Below are 22,221 nucleotides of genomic sequence, written 5' to 3'. Positions count from 1 at the left end.
AGTATAATGAAGTATGGGAAACCGGTGTAATGCCTGCTGAGTGGAAATCGTCCGTGGTAATACCAATTTTAAAGCCCGGGCGTCTAGCAAGGCACCTCAAGTCCTACCGGCCAATATCCCTAACTTCAAACATCACCAAGTTAATGGAGCGAATGGCCTTGTTTCGCTTAGATGTCAGGCTAGAGGAGTTGAATTTTTTCCCTGATGTGATGAGTGGCTTTCGTCGCCGCCGTTCGGCTCTGGACAGCATATCAGACCTTGTCACAGCACTCTGATTTGCTAAAGAAAACAAGCATTCCGGCCACATGCTCTTCCTAGACATTCAGCAAGCTTCCGATTCAGTTCCGCATAAGGCGATTATTTTCGCTCTTGCAACCGCGGGAATGCCGGGTCGTCTGCTCCAATTTGTGCATAATTTTCTGTCGGAGCGCCGGGTGAAAGTGCGTGTCGGAGGAGTAACTAGTGAATACCGAAATGTGAAATGCGGTGTTCTACAGGGCAGCGTATCATCGCCGCTTTTGTTTAACGCAGTACTCGCCGCGCTTCCAAATCGTTTGCCTCGATACACTGACTTCCCTGTGAGCATAGCTGTCTACGCAGATGACATTGCTCTGTGGATAAGCGGCCCTTCGCACCTTGGTCCGCGGCTTCGTGCAAGCTTGCAAAGAGCACTCAACGCTACTTCGGAGTATTTGGGTGAAGTTGGCCTGCTCATATAACCTGCTAAGTCGGCTGCAATAGCATATCACCCTAAACAACGCGCTCGTCGAACAATGAGCCGACTGTATCTTGACGAAACGCCTATAAACTGGGTGCGACAACACCGTTATTTGGGGTTAATTGTGGATGATCGCATCTCTTGGCGTCCTGCCGTTAAATCTGTACGACGCAAATCGCACTCCCTCCTTAAGTATGTGGCCGCCTTGACTGCTCGAGGTGCTGGCTGCGACCAAACAACGGCTCTTCAGGTGTACCAGTCATCTGTACTCTCAGGCATGCTGTACGCATTACCAATTTTGAACATACCACATAGTTTGATGTCCCAACTGGAGCGAGATCATCGCGTTGCCCTTCGACTAATGCTTGGATTACCTCGTGAGGCGCAATCTATTGCATTACTCACTGAAGCGCATCAGTTACCCCCGAGGCTGCAAGCAGATCAGAGAGCTCTGTATCATATTGAGCGTCTGCACCGCGCATCGAATGGTCAATCGCTCCTTGATCGTCTCGTTAACCGCCCGTTATCTCGAATGGGAAAAATGGCGGCTTTATTTATGAATATCACTACCATTTCTGAACATGCTGCTTCAGATACGTCTCCGCCTCCAAAAAGTATCACGAAACACGTACTTCCCATTTACCTCACAATCCCTGACATGCACAAAAAGTCTGATATGGCTGTTTCGGCAATATTCCAATTGGCTCAGTCTCACATGTTCGAAAAGTTTCCAGATTATCTTCAAGTATTCACAGATGCATCTGTACACACCGACGGTCAAGGCGCCTCTGCAGCTTTTTTCTGCCCTTCAACTAAAGTACGACGTATATTTCAAATACCTCATCCAGCTTCGTCAACAACTGCAGAACTAGCAGCGCTTAATGTTGCATTGAAATACGTGCAAGAGGAGTTAATTACATCGAAGGTTGTCATCTTTACAGACTCCCGTGCTGCCCTTAGCAGGTTACAACAGTGAGCTTGATTGTGCACTTGTGCGCAGCATTACTGACTCTGCGAGCAAAATTACATCACGTGGGGTATCTCTCGGTGCTCAATGGATACCTTCACACGTAGGAATCGCAGGAAATGAAGAGGCTGATCGGCTCGCTTCGAGTTGCGTTGATAACAACTGTGACTGCCCAGAAATTTTGTGCAAGCTTGATGACGCTCGTCTGCTGATTCGCCGCCACCTCTCAAGCAGCATCCAGATCAGCGCGTTGCAAATGTAACGTTCCCGCCCCGTGTTCGTGGTCGAGGCTTGTCTCGTCGCGCTAGAGCACAACTGCTCAAGCTGAGGGTTGGTTGCGTGAACGTGCACGAACGTTTATACAGACAAGGGCTTGTGGAAAGTCCATTGTGCACGTCTTGTGGCTACTACGAGACACTTCAGCACCTTATATTTGAGTGTCCCGCTTTCAGTGCGCAGCGCATGTCGCTAGTGAAAAAATATCATCTCCTTGGCCTGCGGTGTGCGACACTCGAGGAATGTTTATACCCCAGTGGCTGTGCATCTAAACGTGATCAGGCCCATCGCGCCCTACTAACCTTTATAGAGTTAACTAACTTATGTTCACTTTTGTAGCATCAACATTCTGTAGTAAGCGTGACCTTCAGCGACTGGCCCTACTGTGTGTGATCAGTATTGTGCCCTAACGCTTCTTCCTTCGAAGATGGGAGGTGGCCGGTTCAAACACCTTGTAGTGTATATTGTGAACCGAATACCGATGAAACGGTGATTACATGCAGCTGTACTTGGCGTCTCATCGTGGAGCGCACAATTAGCCGCATAGTGAACTAGCCATGGATGTGGTTGATAATTGTGGACGCTGTTCGACGCGGCGTCACTTTAATTCCGGCTGCAGAGTTCTACTTTAGTCTTTAGATTTGTCCTGTTGCAGTGTTGTACTTTACTCTATAGATTTGTACTGTTGCTCTTCCTTTCCTCTTTCCTTTTTCCTCCCCGCCTTCCTATCTTCCATTTCTGTGTTTCTGTCACCTCCCTTCAGAAGAGTAGACAGACGTAGTGCCCCTTCCGGTGGCAGTTGCCAGCCTGCTCCTCGCTTTCCCTTTCCTGTTAACTGTGTATATGTGTATATGTGTTCAAAACAAATAATAATAATAATTTTGGCTGCCGAAACGAGACGAATAATGAATGTCGCCAAGAAAGTTATCGTGCCTGCAGTCATGTCAGTGACCGTTAACCGTGACCGTCATTCATCACTAAACGTAGTTTACAGCAGCTGCACGTTTTCGATATATGCGGTGCAGACACGTAAATTTAAACGCATTTCTAATGTTCACATGCGCACATTTTATGCAAAGCTTACTTTTACGATTCATACCGAAAACGTAACAGCCACTTCATAGCAGCAAATCTGCAACTGGAAAACAATTCAAAATGCACGAGCTTCTAGATCTAATTTATTTCGTACAAGGGAATGGATGAGCAATGGCTGGTGGTAGCAGGGGATGAGTGCCGGTTCTTGGAGCCTTGGCGGGGGGGGGGGGGAGGGGGCAGAATTCTAAGCCACTGGAAAGGCAACGACTTATTAAGAGTAACAACAGGTAACTTTTATTGGGCTAATCTTACAAGATGACAAACTTGCAAAGTAATTATTCACACACTGCAGACGGTAATATGACAGCGCATTTTTCTTCATCTCTGCACACAACTCAGGTAGTATGACGAGAGAGCTAGTATAAAAATATATCGTGTACCTAGGCGCGTTCAAGACTGCGTGCATGCGTGAGATTCGGGAAACAAGAGGTAAGGACCACCGATATTTGAGATTGTATCGTGTAACTTATGACCCGCAAAGGGTGGACGAAGCCCACAAAGAATGGACAAATCAGCGGACCTCTTAGGCATGTGGGGCCCTCTGGGCCATACTTTCCGGCGACAAGGTAGCCTAGCCGCCTGCGGGATTATCTTACTGAGCTATGTCAAATGCTCGGTGGCGGTGGTCGGAAATTCAGCTCCCCCCCTCCCCCCGTTTTTTTTTTACTATGGTGTATCTGAATTTGACATCTCCAGGGCACTACATCTGCAGGATTGGTGTGACGCCTCACATCGGCGAACGATGCCGACGGCGAGTGGGTCTAAACTAATCCAAGTACGACCAAATTAGGAAGGCCCACTAGCTTGAACAAAGACACTCCCTCACCAGAACAGGAATTGGCCTCGCTGGTGCAGTATTTGGCCACAACCTCCCTAATGATATCTTCAATTACCCATCGGCCCACTATCCCTAGCGACTGCGGAGCACCTGAACAAGGCGGTGGTCAGACTTGCAACGTATCAGAGGGTGCTAAGAATCTCTGGGTCCGGACGGGCCACCAGTGGAAACTGACTCTTGCAACGTGCGACACCCGAACCCTCTCGAGTGAGGCTAGCTTAGCAGGACTTTTGGTAGAGATATCAGACGTTGTCTGGGATATTATCGGCCTCAGTGAGATTAGAAGTGGTAAGGCTAACACATTGCTGAATAATGGCCATGTCCTCTGCTACAGAGGTCTCCCGGATAAAAAGGAATACGGGGTAGGATTAGGACATAGCGGGCTAAGCGGGCTAGCGGGGATAAGGACATCGCGGGCAACATAGATGAATTCTACAGCATTAACGAGAGGGTACCAGTAGTCGTAATCAAACTCAATAAGAGGTATAGATTAAAGGTAGTACAAACCTACGCTCCAACGTCCAGTCCCGACGATGAGAAAGTAGATCAGTTTTATGAAGATGTTGAATTAGCGATGAGAAATGTGCAAACTCGGGTAACAGTTGCAATGGGCGATTCAATGCAAAAGTGGGAAGAAAACAGGCGAGTGAACAGGCAATTTGAAACAACGGTGTCGATTCTAGAAACGCTAGAGGAGAGATTCTGGTAGAATTCGCAGGAGGGAATAAGCTGAAAATAATGAACACCTTTTTCAGGAAACGCAGCAACAGACCTGGAAATGCCCTAATGGGGAAACGAGAAATGAAATTGATTTCATAGTATCTGCCGACCCCAGCATAGTGCAGGATGTAGAAGCGATAGGTAAGGTAAAGTGCAGGGATCATAGGTTAGTGAGGGCTAGGATTCACCTCAATTTGAACAGACAAAAAGTAAAATTGGTCAAGAAGAAACAGGTAAACTTAGAAGTACTAAGAGTAAATGCAGAAAAATTAAGGCTGGTACTTGCAAACAAATATGTAGACTTAGAACAGATTCATGATGATGATGACGATGACATAGAGGTAATGAATGAAACCGTAACGAGGCTGGCTTCAGAGGCAGCAATTGAAGTGGGAGGCAAGGCAACAAGGCAACCAGTAGGCAAGCTCTCCCAAGTAACAAATGACGTAATAAAGAAACGACAAAGAATGTGAGAGTAAATTTTCTTTACCTTCTTCTTACTTTCGTGGCACAGAGTGCCTCCACGCAACCAGCTGACTTGGTAGAAAATTTTTCTTCGGCTGTCGTCGTTTCTCCCCTTCCATCAGAGATGGGACGCCATAGACGTTGCACTTGGAGAATAGACTTTATGTACAGAATATTTACATTGACAGCTATTTACAGTGGGTCTGACGTATCAACTCGACATAGCCGATAGTGCGTAGCACCGTTCGTACGTCAAGACCCTTGGGTTACACTGGGACCGGCGCCTTAACTCGGCAGAGCCGAAAGTGCGGAGCACCTTTCCTGCGCCCGGAACCACCGTGAGAGGTCGGGAGCCAGGTTTTAACCCTTCAGTTGCTCCTCCCGAATCCCCTCACGGCAAATCACGACACCCCAATCACCTGATTGGGTTAACTGGGCTGTCACTCATTGGACACTCTCTTTCTCTCACCCTCTCTCTGCGTTCCTCGGAACATTCAGAGAGATAGAGGGAGAGAAAGGAACCACCCAAACAACAAATAAACAAATCACATCCCAACCGTTTCGTCTCCGCGACATATATGGAAAAGCCTCCCGACACTTTGACGAACACTTACGGGAAACGACCATCTGCATCGCCCCATCCTCGCACCTTAATTAAAACCATCGCGCACTGCGTGCCGCAAAGGGCACCCCTGCCGAAATGCACCCACCGATTCACCATGCCGTCTTGTGCATGGTTCGTCTCCTCCGGCGGGCCCGTAAAGCTAAGTGCACAGATGGATTTGTCTCGGGTGCCAGCCTGCCTTTCAAGAGACCGCGCGTCGGGTTACCGATTCCTCTGGCTTTAAGTTGCCCCTTTGTACCCCAAGCGTGCCCATTGACGCCCTAACGACGCTCTTCCCGTGGTCCGTCCCAGGCAGGGCGCCTCCGTCCGCGCTTCCGGGCCAAAGGGCCCCCAACGTCGCACCCTTTCCTACGTTTCAAGACCGCACGCGCGACAGGTTAAGATGTCCCGAGGTGTCGGCGCGGGCTATCTGCCGCCAAAGAGCGCCTTCCGACTCGTTACCGAAGCGCCCGGCTGGTTTTACTCTCGGCGAACGAAAATGGCGACCTCCCACAATTCTGGGGCGAAATTACCTTTCAGCGTCCATGCCGTTTGTCAACATACTTTACACGCCCTCCCTAAGATTCATGTACGCGCTCAAATGCGGGTACCTGAATACTAACCAAACAAAAAGGATGTTGCAAAGAAAGTAAAGCAAATGTCACGCTTTTGGCACTATGATTTCTGTGCCCCGCCCGGGGCGGCCTGAACTAGCATCGCTCCTTAACAACCGAGCCCCTCTGCGCTAACACTGAATGCAAGCACACAATGGTCATACAGCAACACTACCTGAACGAAATGTCGTACAGGCACACACAATGCACAAGCACTAACGACTGAAAAAGAACAAAGCCAAACAACCACCGAACACGGCTCATGAACAAATTTGCGAGTCACAGTGTCACATTAATGACCGCACACACACACACACGCACACCAAAGACAGACAACAGAACAAAAAGAACTCCTTGAACGCATGCAATAATACGACAGAAAACGCTTATTTCACTTGAAGTACACACACTTCATCGCACGGTTCTGTTCTATAGTTCAATAGTTCCGCACGTCACTATTTTCCGTGCGAGTGTTCACCGCAAAGTCCTCCCGTATCTTATCTCCCTCGGAAACACCGCTGCCTTTACCCGAGCATGCCTTTAACTATGCCATAAGCATCCTACACCTCAAACAAAGGTGAAACATAGGTGGAGTGGAACCCCCCCACAGCTCCTACTTAGCCGCCGGGGTCGAATGGGTGATCCCCACAGCGTGTACGGGTGATCTCGCAGCGCGCCCTGCGACAAACCGTCTGTTCAGAAACGACGCTTCCATCACGCCACGACCGCTTCGAAAAACTCATGCTCCCGAACGGCCTGAGCGCACCTGGATTCAGTGCTACGACAGAAACCGCGAGACCAGCCCTGCACGCTCCCCCTTTCGGAGGCATCGAGAATCGAGCCGAGACCTCGGTTGGTTCGCACATGGCGTCCTCGCCTGCTTTTCTCAACACCGTAGCTGTCGCCACGGGAACACTGACGTCGGCGCTTAAGTTCAGCAAGGCCATCACTTGTGCCTCGTGAATGGGAGCACAACCATCGCTTGGTTCAGTTATAAATTGAGGATGTACGAGCGGGACTAGATTTAGCTCTACTTCCCGAGAGCTCGGCGAGATCCCACCGCGTTTCTGGCCACCACACGCCTCACGACGACGCTCCTCAACGCAGCCATCAGTGAAAGCCACGTCACCCGGGGTCTTCCCTTCTTTTGGGACATCTGGCATTTTCACCAGAGTGATGTCGGCCATTGCCAAAACCTGATCCACCACCGATGAGCCCACGGACGCTGTAGCTGCCGGCTGCTGCTTTTCTGCAACCTCAGTGCATGCTTGCATCGCAACCGCAGCGCTGCCGCACTCTCTGTCAACCCAGCCATCAGCCCCCAATTCGAAGACACTCGATCCACCTGCCTCTCCCTCCACGATCTCCTCCCTGGATTTATCATCATCGGGTGGGCCGCTTAGCGACACTTCGGGATTAACCCCGTCACCCTCTCTAGCCAACTCAGCCGCAACCGACTGTCGGCGCTGCGCCTCCGCAAGCGAATCTGAAACGGTAGTCTGCGCGGCTGCGCCGCACTCCCCAGAAAGGCACGCCACTGACTCCTCGCGGACTACGTCGGACGCAGGCTTCTCGTTTGCCCTCACAGCTCCTGTGTCCGATGGAACGCCTTCGAGTTCTGGCTGGGCGCTGTCTGCCTTTTGGTCTCCGATTTTCACTACCCCCTTGAAAACGCACTCGTCCTTAAGCAACTGCCATGCTTCCTCTGACAGCAGGCAATCGGTACGTTCTGTCAGCTTGTCCGTTAACGCACACAACACCGGCACCGCCTCTTTTACGTTTGCGAAAACGCCACATTCGCGGGACATTGTCAGCGGGACCACCGCGAGTTTCGCCCTCACCTTTTCTCCGAAGGCGGAGGTTAGGCTGATCGTTCCGTGCGACTGTACGATCTCCGGCGGCACTACGCCCTCGCGCAACACTGTAATTTCCGCTCCCGTGTCCAAAATTGCGTCGATATGCCTATCCTTACATTCCAGAACCACGGGAACGAGGTCGCTGTGCCCGGCTGCTGGCTCTCCTATCGCCACGTGCGCCGACAAGCTATCGCTCTTAGTACTCGGAACGTTCGATGTTTGCTGCCCCGGGCCCAGTGGACAATTCCACTTCATATGCCCACTAGAGCCGCATGAGAAGCACCCTCCAAACTTTGGTTTTGTCTCCGCGCCTTGACCTTTCCCACCGCCGCGACTACTTTGCGGTACGCCTGGCTTAACCCTCTGGCCTTGCGACTCTGCCGTCTTTTGTTTCAGCTGCTTCCCTGCGCTGTTTTTGCCTTGCGCCTCCTCGAATGTCCGCAGTAGCGCCGCTAGGTCCGGTGCCTTTAGCCACGTATTCCCTTCCTGCAGCGTGACGTACCGGAGTGCGTCATCTGACAGATTTTTCTTCAATTGGTCCGCGACCAATAGTTTAACCAACTCCTCGAACGTCGACACACCTCTCGAGTGAAGATAAAAGTGCAGGTAGCTTAGAAGGCGAGTTGCATATGGTCTCCATCCTTCGTTCATGCGCTTTCCTGACCCCAAGAACCTTTTGAGGTATTCCCCTGCGGAAAGTTTAAGCTCGTCAAGTACTGTTTCCTTGACTTTCGGATAATCCTTGTGTTCCGCCGGGCTAAGTCTCGTGGACAAAAACGGAACCTTCTCCGCCACCAACGGGAAAACAATCTGTCCCCAAAACTCCCTCGGCACTTCATATGCTTTCAGGGCGCTCTCAACAGACTCAAACCACACCGGAGCCTCGGCCTCTGACGGAAATTTTGGAAGCACCCCAGCGAGACATTTAGCATAGCGTCTCAGCTCACTGCAGCGATCCTGCACACCCAACGCGTGCCCGCTCCCCCGTGAGCTTCCGCTTCCGTTCTGCCTAAGTCGCGCAAGCTCCACCTCCAATTCAAGCACTCGGCGCTGATCCGCGAGGCTTCTGAGGTCCATTTCCCTGCGGCTCTCTGATGCGACAGACCCCTCTGAGTGGTCCTCGACATTCTCGGCTCCCAATTCACTCATCACGGGCTGATTTCTCCTGTCGGGGTTCAAGTGAGCAAACCTCGTATTCATACGTTACAGTACGACTAGGCAGCGGTACCCCCGAGGTGTAAGAACGAGAGGACTCACCACTTGCTGAGATGCTGCTGGTCGCCACTGCCACGCCTTGCCTGTTGCAGGGTCGGCACCGTCGGTCGCACCAAAGTTCCAATGTGCTCACGGGACCTTGCTTGAAACGGAGACGGCCAGGAACCGTCGATGCCCTGGAATTGACGGCTTGCTTCGCCTCAGCTGCGGATATTCTTGCCCACGCCGAAGTCTGATGTCGTTGCCGAGTTGCTTCTTGCAGTCTTCGGCGAACTTCCTCGCTGTCTGCGACGCCTCAGTCGGAATGCAGAGCGTTCCTTGTCGTCGACTGTTTCGATCCTGTCCAGACTGCGCCAGTAAATTTTCTTTACCTTCTTCTTACTTTCGTGGCACAGAGTGCCTCCACGCTGGCGTAACCAGCTGCAGCTGAAACAAAAGCCGGCAGAGTCGCAAGGCCCGTGTGTTAAGCCACGCGTACCGCAAAGTAGTCGCGGTGGTGGGAAAGGTCAAGGCGCGGAGACAAAACCAAAGTTTAGAGGGTGTTTCTCATGCGGCTCTAGTGGGCATATGAAGTGGAATTGCCCACTGAGCCCGGGGCAGCAAACATCGAACGTTCCGAGTACTAAGAGCGATAGCTTGTCGGCGCACGTTGCGATAGGAGAGCCAGCAGCCGGGCACAGCGACCTCGTTCCCGTGGTTCTGGAATGTAAGGATAGGCATATCGACGCAATTTTGGACACGGGAGCGGAAATTACAGTGTTGCGCGAGGGCGTAGTGCCGCCGGAGATCGTACAGTCGCACGGAACGATCAGCCTAACCTCTGCCTTCGGAGAAAAGGTGAGGGCGAAACTCGCGGTGGTCCCGCTGACAATGTCCCGCGAATGTGACGTTTTCGCAAACGTAAAAGAGGCGGTGCCGGTGTTGTGTGCGTTAACGGACAAGCTGACAGAACGTACCGATTGCCTGCTGTCAGAGGAAGCATGGCAGTTGCTTAAGGACGAGTGCGTTTTCAAGGGGGTAGTGAAAATCGGAGACCAAAAGGCAGACAGCGCCCAGCCAGAACTCGAAGGCGTTCCATCGGACACAGGAGCTGTGAGGGCAAACGAGAAGCCTGCGTCCGACGTAGTCCGCGAGGAGTCAGTGGCGTGCCTTTCTGGGGAGTGCGGCGCAGCCGCGCAGACTACCGTTTCAGATTCGCTTGCGGAGGCGCAGCGCCGACACCTCGGGACATCTTAACCTATCGCGCGTGCGGTCTTGAAACGTAGGAAAGGGTGCGACGTTGGGGGCCCTTTGGCCCGGAAGCGCGGACGGAGGCGCCCTGCCTGGGACGGACCACGGGCAGAGCGTCGTTAGGGCGTCAATGGGCACGCTTGGGGTACAAAGGGGCAACTTAAAGCCAGAGGGATCGGTAACCCGACGCGCGGTCTCTTGAAAGGCAGGCTGGCACCCGAGACAAATCCATCTGTGCACTTAGCTTTACGGGCCCGCCGGAGGAGACGAACCATGCACAAGACGGCATGGTGAATCGGTGGGTGCACTTCGGCAGGGGTGCTCTTTGCGGCACGCAGTGCGCGATGGTTTTAATTAAGGTGCGAGGATGGGGCGACGCAGATAGTCGTTTCCCGTAAGTGTTCGTCAAAGTGTCGGGAGGCTTTTCCATATATGTCGCGGAGACGAAACGGTTGGGATGTGATTTGTTTATTTGTTGTTTGGTGGTTCCTTTCTCTCCCTCTATCTCTCTGAATGTTCCGAGGAACGCAGAGAGAGGGTGAGAGAAAGAGAGTGTCCAATGAGTGACAGCCCAGTTGAACCAATCAGGTCATTGGGGTGTCGTGATTTGCCGTGAGGGGATTCGGGAGGAGCAACTGAAGGGTTAAAACCTGGCTCCCGACCTCTCACGGTGGTTCCGGGCGCAGGAAAGGTGCTCTGCACTTTCGGCTCTGCCGAGTTAAGGCGCCGGTCCCAGTGTAACCCAAGGGTCTTGACGTACGAACGGTGCTACGCACTATCGGCTATGTCGAGTTGATACGTCAGACCCACTGTAAATAGCTGTCAATGTAAATATTCTGTACATAAAGTCTATTCTCCAAGTGCAACGTCTATGGCGTCCCATCTCTGATGGAAGGGGAGAAACGACGACAGCTGAAGAAAAATTTTCTACCAAGTCAGCTGGTTACGCCAGCGTGGAGGCACTCTGTGCCACGAAAGTAAGAAGAAGGTAAAGAAAATTTACTGTGAGTATCCAACTTAAGAGATAAGATAGAATTCGCGGAACTGTCAAAACTGATCAACAAGGGAAAAATAAGTGATATTAGAAATTATAGTGTGAGAAAGACTGAAAAAGCCGTAAAAAATGGACGCAGCCTGAAATCAGTGAGAAGAAAACTTGGCATAGGACAAACCAAGATGTATGCACTGAAAAATAAGCAGGGTAATGTCATCATCAATCTTGAAGGTATAATAAAAGCAGCGAAAGAATTCTATACTGACCTGAACAGTACCCAGAAGACTCGGGAGTACTCCATTCGAAACAATAATTTTCAGAATACAGAAACTCATCCTATAACTAGAGATGAGGTCAGAAAGGCCTTGCAAGACATAAAACGAGGAAAGGCTACAGGAAAAGATGGAATAACAGTCGATTTAATCAAAGATAGATGAGACATAATGCTAGAAAAACTGGCGGCTCTCTATACAAAGTATCTCTCGGCTACAAGGGTCCCATAAAACTGGAAGAATGCAAACATTATACTAATCCACAAAAGCGGAGACGTTAAAGAACTGAAAAAATTTACTCCCGTTAGCTTAGTCCCAGTATTATATAAAGTATTTACAAAATTATCTCCCATAGAGTAAGGGCAACATTATACTTCGGTCAACCAAGGGAACAGTCTGGCTTCAGGAAGGGATACTCTACAATGGATCACATTCATGTCATTAATCAGGTTATCGAGAAATCCACAGAATACAAAAAGCCTCTGTATATGGCTTTCATAGATTACGAAAAAGCATTTGATTCAGTCACCAGCAGTCATAGAGGCACTGCGTAATGAAGGTGTACAGAATGGTTACGTAAATAGCCTGGAAGGTATCTGTAGAAATTCAACAGCCACCTTAATATTTCACAAGAATGTAGGAAGATACCTATAAAGAAAGGGGTCAGACAATGAGACACAATCTCTCCAATGCTATTCACTGCGTGCTTGGAAGAAGTATTCAAGAAGTATTGAAACTGGGAAGGTTTAGGAGTAAGGATCGAGGGCGAATACCTCAGCAACCTTCTTAAACAATCTTAAAACTTGCCTTTCCAAAAATTCCTTCAGTTGGCAGCCTGACAGGAGTCTATTAAGCAAATACAATAGTTTGAGTGTGCCTTCAAAGGAAGAATCCGAAAAAAGCGCCACCAACGCGCACTTCCTGAGCACAGATTGAAATTCACTTTTGCGTGAGCTCTTCCTGCATCATGAAAGAGTCAAGCTTCTGCCTTATGGGGCCGCTACAAGGTGCAAAATATTTCAAAATCAAATAGTTGGGTGCTGCTCCCCAAGCAACACGGCTTTTGTAAAGGAAGACACAGACACGCCTCTCGCGATTTCTTAATTGGCGAGGCAGTCGCGCCACAATTCGTCCCGTTTGCTTTGGGCCGCACGAGAGAGATTGTCCGCACCAGCCAACATATCGCGAAATGAAAACGCGCATAGATTTAGCATTAGGGAGTACTGTAATAGCTGGCGAATTTTTCACTTCAGAAAGACACAAGTTGGGCCGAACCAGAAAGCGGCACAATGTCTCGCAGCATCTTCGTAGCGTTCAGCTACGGGCACAAGACTGGGGAATGAGAGCGGACCCCAAAGGGTCCGCTCTCATTGTCCCGCTCTCACCACGAGGCGAGAGTGGGACAAACTGACACGCTCCCGATCCTGACATAAATAAGGAAGAAAGCCATTCATTCTAGTGGCCGAATGGAAGCTCGAGCGCACACAAGTGCTCTACAGCTCGAGTTATGTGGAAAGAACAAGAACGCCTTCAGAACGAAGTGCTCCGGGCGTCCGAAATCCTTCATTGCACAGGTCAAACCGCCGCGGTTGCTTAGTGGCTGTGGTGTTGGGCTGCTAATCACGGCGTTGCGGGATTGATTCCCTGCCACGGCGGCCGCATATCGATGGGTGCAAAATGCGAAAACACTCGTGTACTTAGATTTAGGTAAACGTTGAAGAACTTTAGCAGGGAAGAAGTTTTGGCGTGTTGGTAGTTCAATCGTAAACTGGGATACATAGCGCAAAAACCGACACAAGGACGAAGCAGAAACACGGGACGAGCGCTAACTTTCAACAATTGATTTATTGCAGCTGATAAGCATATATATACTCACTACCCGCCGTGGTTGCTCAGTGGCTATGGTGTTGGGCTGCTGAGCACGAGGTCGCGGGATCGAATCCCGGCCACGGCGGCCGCATTTCGATGGAAGCGAAATGCGAAAACACCCGTGTGCTTAGATTTAGGTGCGCGTTAAAGAACCCCAGGTGGTCAAAATTTCCGGAGTCCTCCACTACGGCGTGCCTCATAATCAGAAAGTGGTTTTGGCACGTAAAACCCCAAATATTATTATTATTATTATTATATATACTCACTGGGAAGCCACTGCAACAGACACACTGAAGGGAAGGAAGAAAAGGAAAAGCAGTCATGTGACTACTATGCACTGTTGTCTATTGCCACAGGAACAAGATAACGAGGGAAATTGTCGAAGCAGCTGATATAGCTAGAGCAGGTGACGATTGTGTTAGCACGCCATCTGTTCCTTTATCTAAGAAAGAGCTTGAATTTTTGGGCATTGTAGTCACATGACTGCTTTCCCTTTTCTTCCTTCCCTTCAGTGTGTCTGTTGCAGTGGCTTCTCAGTGAGTATATATATGCTCACCAGCTGCGATAAATCCATTGTTGAAAGTTAGCGCTCGTCCTGTGTTCCTGCTTCGTCCTTGTGTCAGTTTTCGCGCTATTTATTCCAGTTTACGTTGAAGAACCCCAGATGGTCGAAGTTGACGGCGTGCCTCATAATAATATCGTGGTTTCGGCACGTAAAACCACATAATATAGTTATTACTATTATGCAGGTCACTTAATTGTAAAGGTCGTGCAGCATACAGGTCACACCAGAACAGGGACACAGGTCATTCCATTCTATAAAGAGGTACTCGACTGTAGTTAATATCGGCATCCGAGAAGCATGCGTACAGTTTGAACATCGCGTGTGTGTGTGTGTTGCGTTGGCGGTTCGATCGCACCGTCTATACATATGCCACCAGGCAGAGGGTTGCCATTGGTGCCGAATTGCAAACACGGAAGCCTACATGTTATCGCTCATAACCACCGCAATCGCTCTGGGAATCTCCGTAGTCTTTTGACAATTACTGCGTCACTGCATGATTAACGGGAAAATCAGAGCAGCGTTATTTACCGCTTCTGCAGTAACGAAAGTCTTTTAGCTCAATATCTCTCATGCAAAGCCCCTAAACAGAACAAATTTCATGTTGAAGGTCACTTTTGCTAATAACACGCCTTTAGAGAGTCGGGGAAAAAAAACACAACGTCGATTTCAACCCTCATTTGCAAGAAAAATCGCATAACGTGAATGTCACCGTGTAAATGCGAAGTCGTCATACTTGCAGTGACCCAATTTGACGTCAAAAAGGTTCATTGAATAGCAGCAGATGCCCGTTGTCTCCTGGGGCATATATGCAGTGGCACACACACCCAGCGGCCGCAGGATACATACTCAATGGTATGTATTTTTTACATATTTCATACATCGCAGGTGAAATTTCTTGTGCTCATCGCCAATTTACATGGTTTAGTACGCGACAATGTCAGCGCGCACAGCAAATAATATCTGGAAGATAAAATCCGGAGCTCCCCGTCTTATCTTACCGCACGGACCTCTGTTGGCGGGGGTGTATTTGCATCGCAATATGCGCTATCATTCTGCTTTATATGGTACCTGGTGCCAGGAATGGGGCCTGTCTCGTACAAGTGGCGACTTTCCTCAGAAGCAGACACACGAAAATTCGTTTTCCGGTATATCAGGCCTTAAAACCTGAAGCGCGAAAATTTGCGAGCACCGCAAGCGTCTTCGTTCCGTCGTCTGTTTCCCATGCCAGTGCTCTGACTTCTGCCGTTCGGGGCGCTGTTGGCCAGCGCGACATAAGGCCCCTCTGTAATTTTTGAGGGACATTAGAGGGACGTAGCGAGACGTAGTGTTCCTGTATATGCTTCCGTAGGGAGCAGAGTTGCGCATAGGTCTTCTTGATGTTCCAGCTCTGCAGTGGAGCCACTCCTCGCGCGCGCAGGAGGCAAATACCGCGCGGTGTTTCACTTGCTTTTTTGTCTGCTGGTCGCCAGCTACATGCGGCAACTGTTCGCAAGCGCTGAACAAGACGACACTTTTTCATGCAGGTTAAGCACGAACGATTGGCGTAGCCGGAGAGGTGCCAACTCCCCGAAATTTTTACTTTGTGTGTATATATATATACACGCTGATATACCAACACACGCACGAATGTACATATAAGGAATAGGACCCGGCTCAATCCATCGAAATAAAATCCCGACTACGCCCGTGGCTCGAACAGCTCAAAAATTCGCGTGCAAACGCGCATTACCTTGCAACAAAAAGCGGTGCAATGTTTTTCAGCATGCATATGAAGTTTTCTCACGGAGACGGAAGGGAAGAAATGTTTTAAAGGATGTTTAAACAAAACTTTATACACGTGTCGTAGACAATTACGTGAGCACATTTTGGCTGCCGAAACGAGACGAATAATGAATGTCGCCAAGAAAACTATCGTGCCTGCAGTTATGTCAATGACCGTTAACCGTGACCGTCATCCATTAGTAAACGTCGCTCACAGCAGCTGCAAGTTTTTGATATATGCGGTGCAGACACGTAAATTTAAACGCATTTCAAATGTTCGCATGCGCGCATTTTATGCAAAGCTTATTTTTACGATTCATACCGCAAACGTAACAGCTCCTTCATAGCAGCAAACCTGCAAGTGGAAAAAGATTCAAAATGCACGAGCTTCTAGATCTAATTTATTTCGTACAAGGGAATGGATGAGCAATGGCTGGTGGTAGCAGGGGATGAGTGCTGGTTCTTGGAGCCTTGGCGGGGGGGGGGGGGGGGGGGGGGGCAGAATTCTAAGCCACTGGAAAGGCAACGACTTATTAAGAGTAACAACAGGTAACTTTTATTGGGCTAGTCATACAAGATGACAAACTTGCAAAGTAATTATTCGCACACTGCAGACGGTAATATGACACCACATTTTTCTTCATTTCTTCATACTGCTCAGATAATATGAAGAGAGAGGTAGTATGAAAATGTATTGTGTACATAGGCGCGTTCAAGACCGCGTGCATGCGTGATATTCGGGAAACAAGAGGTAAGGACCACATATAATTGAGACTATCGTGCAACCTATGACGCACAAAGGGCGGACAAATCAGCGGATCTCTTAGGCATGTAGGGCCCTCTGGGCCGTACTTTTCGGCGACAGGGTAACCTAGCCGCCTGCGGGATCTTATTACTGAGCTATGTCGAATGCTCTGTTACGGTGGTTGGAAGTTCAGATCCCGCCCACCCGTTTTTTTTTAACTGTAGTGTATCTGAATTTCCCATCTCCACTGCACTACATCTGCACGCTTGTAGTGACGCCTGGAACCGACGAACGATGCCGAGAGCGAGTGGGGCTACGCTAATCCAGGTACGACCAAATTAGGAAGGTCCACTAGCTTGAACAAAGACACTCCCTCACCAGAACAGGAACTGGCCTCCCTGGTGCAGTCTTCGGCCACAACCTCCATGATGATATCTACAATTAACCAATGGCCCCCAGTGCGCAACAGCTGTAGAGACCAAGGCGGCGGTCAGACCTGTAACGCAGCAGATGGTGCTAAGAATCTGTGGGTCCGAACAGGCCGCCAATGGAAACTGACACTGTCAACCTTTAATAGCCGAACTCTGTCAAGTGAGGCGAGCTCAGCTGTACTCTTTGAGGAATTATCAGACGTTGTTTGGGATATTATCAGTCTTAGTGAGATTAGAAGAACTGGTGAGGCTTATACATTGCTAAATAACGGCCATGTCCTCTGCTGTAGAGGTCTCCCTAATAAGAAACAATACGGGGTTGGACTCCTAATTCATAAGGACATAGCGGTCAACATTGACGAATTCTACAGCATTAATGAGAGGGTAGCAGTAGTCGTAATCAAACTTAATAGGACGTATAGATTAAAGGTAGTACAAGCCTACGCTCCGAAATCAAGTCACAACGATGAGGAGGTAGATCAGTTTTATGAAGATGTTGAATTAGCGATGAGAAAAGTGCAAACTCGGGTAACAGTTGTAATGGGCGACTTCAATGCAAAAGTGGGAAAAAGCAGGCGGGTGAACTGGTAATTGGCAACTACGGCATCAATTCTAGAAACGCTAGAGGAGAGATTTTGGTAAAATTCGTCAAGAGGAATAGGCTGAAAATAATGAACACCTTTTTTCAGAAAACGTAGCAACAGAAGGTGGACGTGGAAAAGCCCTAATGGGGAAACAAGAAATGAAATTGACTTCATACCATCTGCCGATCCCAGCATAGTGCAGGATGTAGAAGTGATAGGTAAGGTAAAGTGCAGTAACCATAGGTTGGTGAGTACTAGGATTCACCTTAATTTGAACAGAGAAAGAGTAAAAATGGTCAAGAAGAAACAGGTCAACTTAGAGGCAGTAAGGGTAAAAGCAGACAAATTTAGGCTGGTACTTGCAAACAAATATGCAGTCCTAGAACAGAGAGATGATGATGATGATGACATAGATGTAATGAATGAAACCGTAATGAGGCTGGCTTCAGAGGCAGCAATAGAAGTGGGGGGCAAGGCACCAAGGCCACCAGTAGGCAAGCTCTCCCAAATAATAAAGGACCTAATAAAGAAACGACAAAGAATGTGAGTGTCCAACTCAAGAGATAAGATAGAATTCGCGGAACTGTCAAAACTGATCAATAAGGCGAAAATAAGTGATATTCGAAATTATAATGTGAGAAAGACTGAAGAAGCCGTAAAAAATGGGCGCTGCCTCAAATCAGTCAGGAGGAAACTTGGCATAGGACAAACCAAGATGTATTCACTGAAAAATAAGCAAGGTAATATCATCAGCAATCTCGACGGTATAATAAAAGCAGCGGAAGAATTCTATACTGATCTGCACAGTACCAAGAGAAAAAATAATGAACAGGGTACAGAAACTCCTCCTATAGCTAGAGATGAGGTCAGAAGGGCCTTGCAAGACATGAAACGGGGAAAAGTGGCAGGAGAAGATGGAATAACGGTCGATTTAATCATAGATGGAGGAGACATAATGCTTGGAAAACTGCCGGCTCTCTATACCAAGTGTCTATCGACTGTAAGGGTCCCAGAAAACTGGGTAATGCATACATTATACTAATACACAAAAAGGGAGACGTTAAAAAACTGAAAAAATTCACTCCCATTAGCTTACTCCCAGTATTATATAAAATATTTACAAAAATAATCTCCAATTGAACAAGGGCAACACTGGAATTTAGTCAACCAAGGGGACAAGCTGGCTTCAGGAAGGGATACTCTACAATGGATCATCCATCTCATTAATCAGTTTATCGAGAAATCCGCAGAATGCAGTAAGCCTCTCTATATGGCTTTTATAGATGACGAAAAAGCATTTGATTCAGTAGAGATACCAGCAGTCACAGAGGCATTGCGTAATCAAGGAGTACAGAACGCTTACGTAAATACCTGGAAAATATCTGCAGAGATTCAACAGCCACCTTAATTCTACACAAGAAAAGTAGGAAGATACCTATAAAGAAAGGGGTCAGACAATGAGACACAATCTCTCCAATGCTATGCACTGCGTGCTTGGACGAAGTATTCAAGAAGTGTTCAAACTGGGAAGGTTTAGGAGTAAGGAGTAAGGTGAATACCTCAGAAACCATCGGTTTGCCGATGACATTGTTCTATTCAGCAATACTGCAGACGAGTTACAAAGAATGATTGAGGACCTTAACAGGGGGAGTGTAAGGGTGAGGTTGAATATTACTATGCAAAAGACAAAAATAATGATCAACAACCGGGCAAGGAAGCCAGCGTCTAGGGTCTGTGAAGGAGTACGTTGGCCTAGGTCAACTAATCACAGGGAACCCTGACCATGAGAAGGAAATTCACAGAAGAATAAAAATGGGTTCGATCTCATACGGCAGACATCGTGAGCCACTGACTGGAAGCTTACCGTCTTCATTGAGAAGGAAGGTACACGATCAGTGCATCTTACCTGTGCTGACATATGGGGCAGAGACTTGGAGATTCACAGAAAAGATTGATAACAAGTTAAGGACCGCGCAAAGAGCGATGGAACGAAGAATGCTAGGTATAACATGAAGACACAGAAAGAGAGCGGTTTGGATCAGAGAGCAAACGGGTATATACGGTATTCTAATTTATATTAAGAGAAAGAAATGGCGCTGGGCAGGTCATGTTATCCAGAGATTTGATAACCGTTGGACCATTAGGAGGAGAGCCATGGCGTAGAGGTAGAGCATCCGCCTCGCGTGCAAGAGGACCGTGGTTCGAATCCCGGTGCCGCGCAATTTTCCAACGGATGAAAAAAAAGAAGAAGAAAGAAATCCGCGTGCTCATAAAATTCCATAAACAGTCCTGGAGTGCGGCCTGATCCCGGTGACCAGAACCGGTAACGCACTCCCTCACCAGAGCAGGTTTAGCCACCCTGGTGCAGTACTTGGCCACAACCTCCTATATAGATACAACAATCATACCCCGTCCCTCAGCCCCCAAACCTGTGACGCAGGAGAGGATGCTAAGAATCTCTGGATCTGGACAGGCCGCCATTGGAGTCTGAACATGGCAACGTTTAACGCTAGAGCGTTATCAAGTGAGGCGAGTCTAGCAGTGCTATCGGAGGAATTAGCGGGAATTAAATGAGATATAAAAGGGCCCAGTGAGGTTAGGAAGACAAATGAAGCATATACTATGTTAAAAAGTGGACACGTCCTGTGCTACCGGGGCTTAGCGCAGAAACGAGAACTAGGAGTCGGATTCCTGATTAATAAGGAAATAGCTGGTAACATACAAGATCTCTATAGCATCAACGATAGGGTGGCAGGTCTTGTGAAACTTAATAAGAGGTAGAAATTGAAGGTCGTGCAGGTCTACGCACCTACATCCAGACACGATGACCAACAAATTGAAAGCTTCTATGAAGACGTGGAATCGCCGATGGGTAAAGTCACAACAAAGTACATTATACTGGTGGGCGACTTCAATGCCAGGGTAGGCAAGAAACACCCTGGAGACAAGACAGTGGGGGATATGGCATAGGATATAGGAATAGCAGGGGAGAGTTTTTAGTAGAGTTTGCAGAATGGAATAATTTGCATATTATGAATACCTTCTTAAGCAAGCGGGATAACCGAAAGTGGACGTAGAGGAGCCCGAATGGCGAGAATATAAATGAAATAGACTTCATAATCTGCGCTAACCTTTGCATCATACAAGATGTGGACGTGCTCGGCAAGGTGCGCTGCAGTGATCATAGGATGGTAAGAAATCGAATTAGCCTAGACCTGAGGAGGGAACGGAAGCAACTGGTACATAAGAAGCCGATCAATGAGTTAGCAGTAAGAGGGAAAACAGAGGAGTTCCGGATCAAGCTAGAGAACAGGTATTCAGCTTTAAGTCAGGAAGAGGACCTTAGAGTTGAAGCTATGAACGACAATCTTATGGGCATCACTAAGGAGAGTGCAATAGAAGTTGGTGGTAACTTGGCTAAACAGGATACCGGTAAGTTATCGCAGGAGACGAAAAATCTGCTTAAAGAACGCCAATGTATGAGAGCCTCTAACCCTAGAGCTAGAATAGAACTGGCAGAGTATTCCGGGTTAATCAGCAAGCGTAAGACAGCTGACATGAGGAAGCATAATATAGATATAATTGAACATGCTCTCATGAACGGAGAAACCCTAAAAGCAGTGAAGAAGAAACTAGGAATAGGCAAGAATCAGATGTATGCATTAAGAGACAAAGCCGGCAATATCATTACTAATATGGATAAGATAGTTCAAGTGGCTGAGGAGTTCTATGGAGATCTATACAGTACCAGTGGCACCCACGACGATAATGGAAGAGGGAATAATCTAGAAGAATTCGACATCCCACAAATAACACCGGAAGAAGTAAAGAAAGCATCTTGGAAGATGGCACAACATCATATTACAGTGTATTCCTGCTCACTGTGGCATCGTCGGCAACAACCTATCCGACAAGGATGCCCGATCTGCCCACGAAGATACCCGGACGCGTCCAACAGCTTTGGCGAGGTCGGACGATGTCTGGGAGCTTCTCCCACTTGCTCGCAAAAAGTCACAGGATCTCTGGATTTCAAGTGCCTTCAATTGCCGATTACGTAAACTGGACCCCATGCTACGGCTACAACTGCCATCTAGCCTTTCCCGCGGCGAAACAACCTTGCTGCGCCGTTTGTAGCTGGGAGTGGCATTCACGAACGCATACTCCTGTAGTTTGGGAATGGCCGAGAGCCCGACGTGCGACTCCTGCAGGTGCGAGGAGACCGTCGAGCAGCTATTGTGTAGCTGCCCTCGCTACGATATACAACGCCTCTCTATGCGAGCGACTTTGCACCGACTGGACTAAAGACCGTTCACTGTGTGAAAAGGTACTCGGACCGTGGCCACACGCGTCACTGGCACGAAAAGCGATTGGTGCACTAGTGCACAATTGAAGTGCACCTGCT

This window comes from Dermacentor variabilis, chromosome 5, assembly GCF_050947875.1.
Source record: "Dermacentor variabilis isolate Ectoservices chromosome 5, ASM5094787v1, whole genome shotgun sequence".
Taxonomy (NCBI): Eukaryota; Metazoa; Arthropoda; class Arachnida; order Ixodida; family Ixodidae; genus Dermacentor; species Dermacentor variabilis.
Note: the sequence above shows the minus strand (reverse complement) of the source record.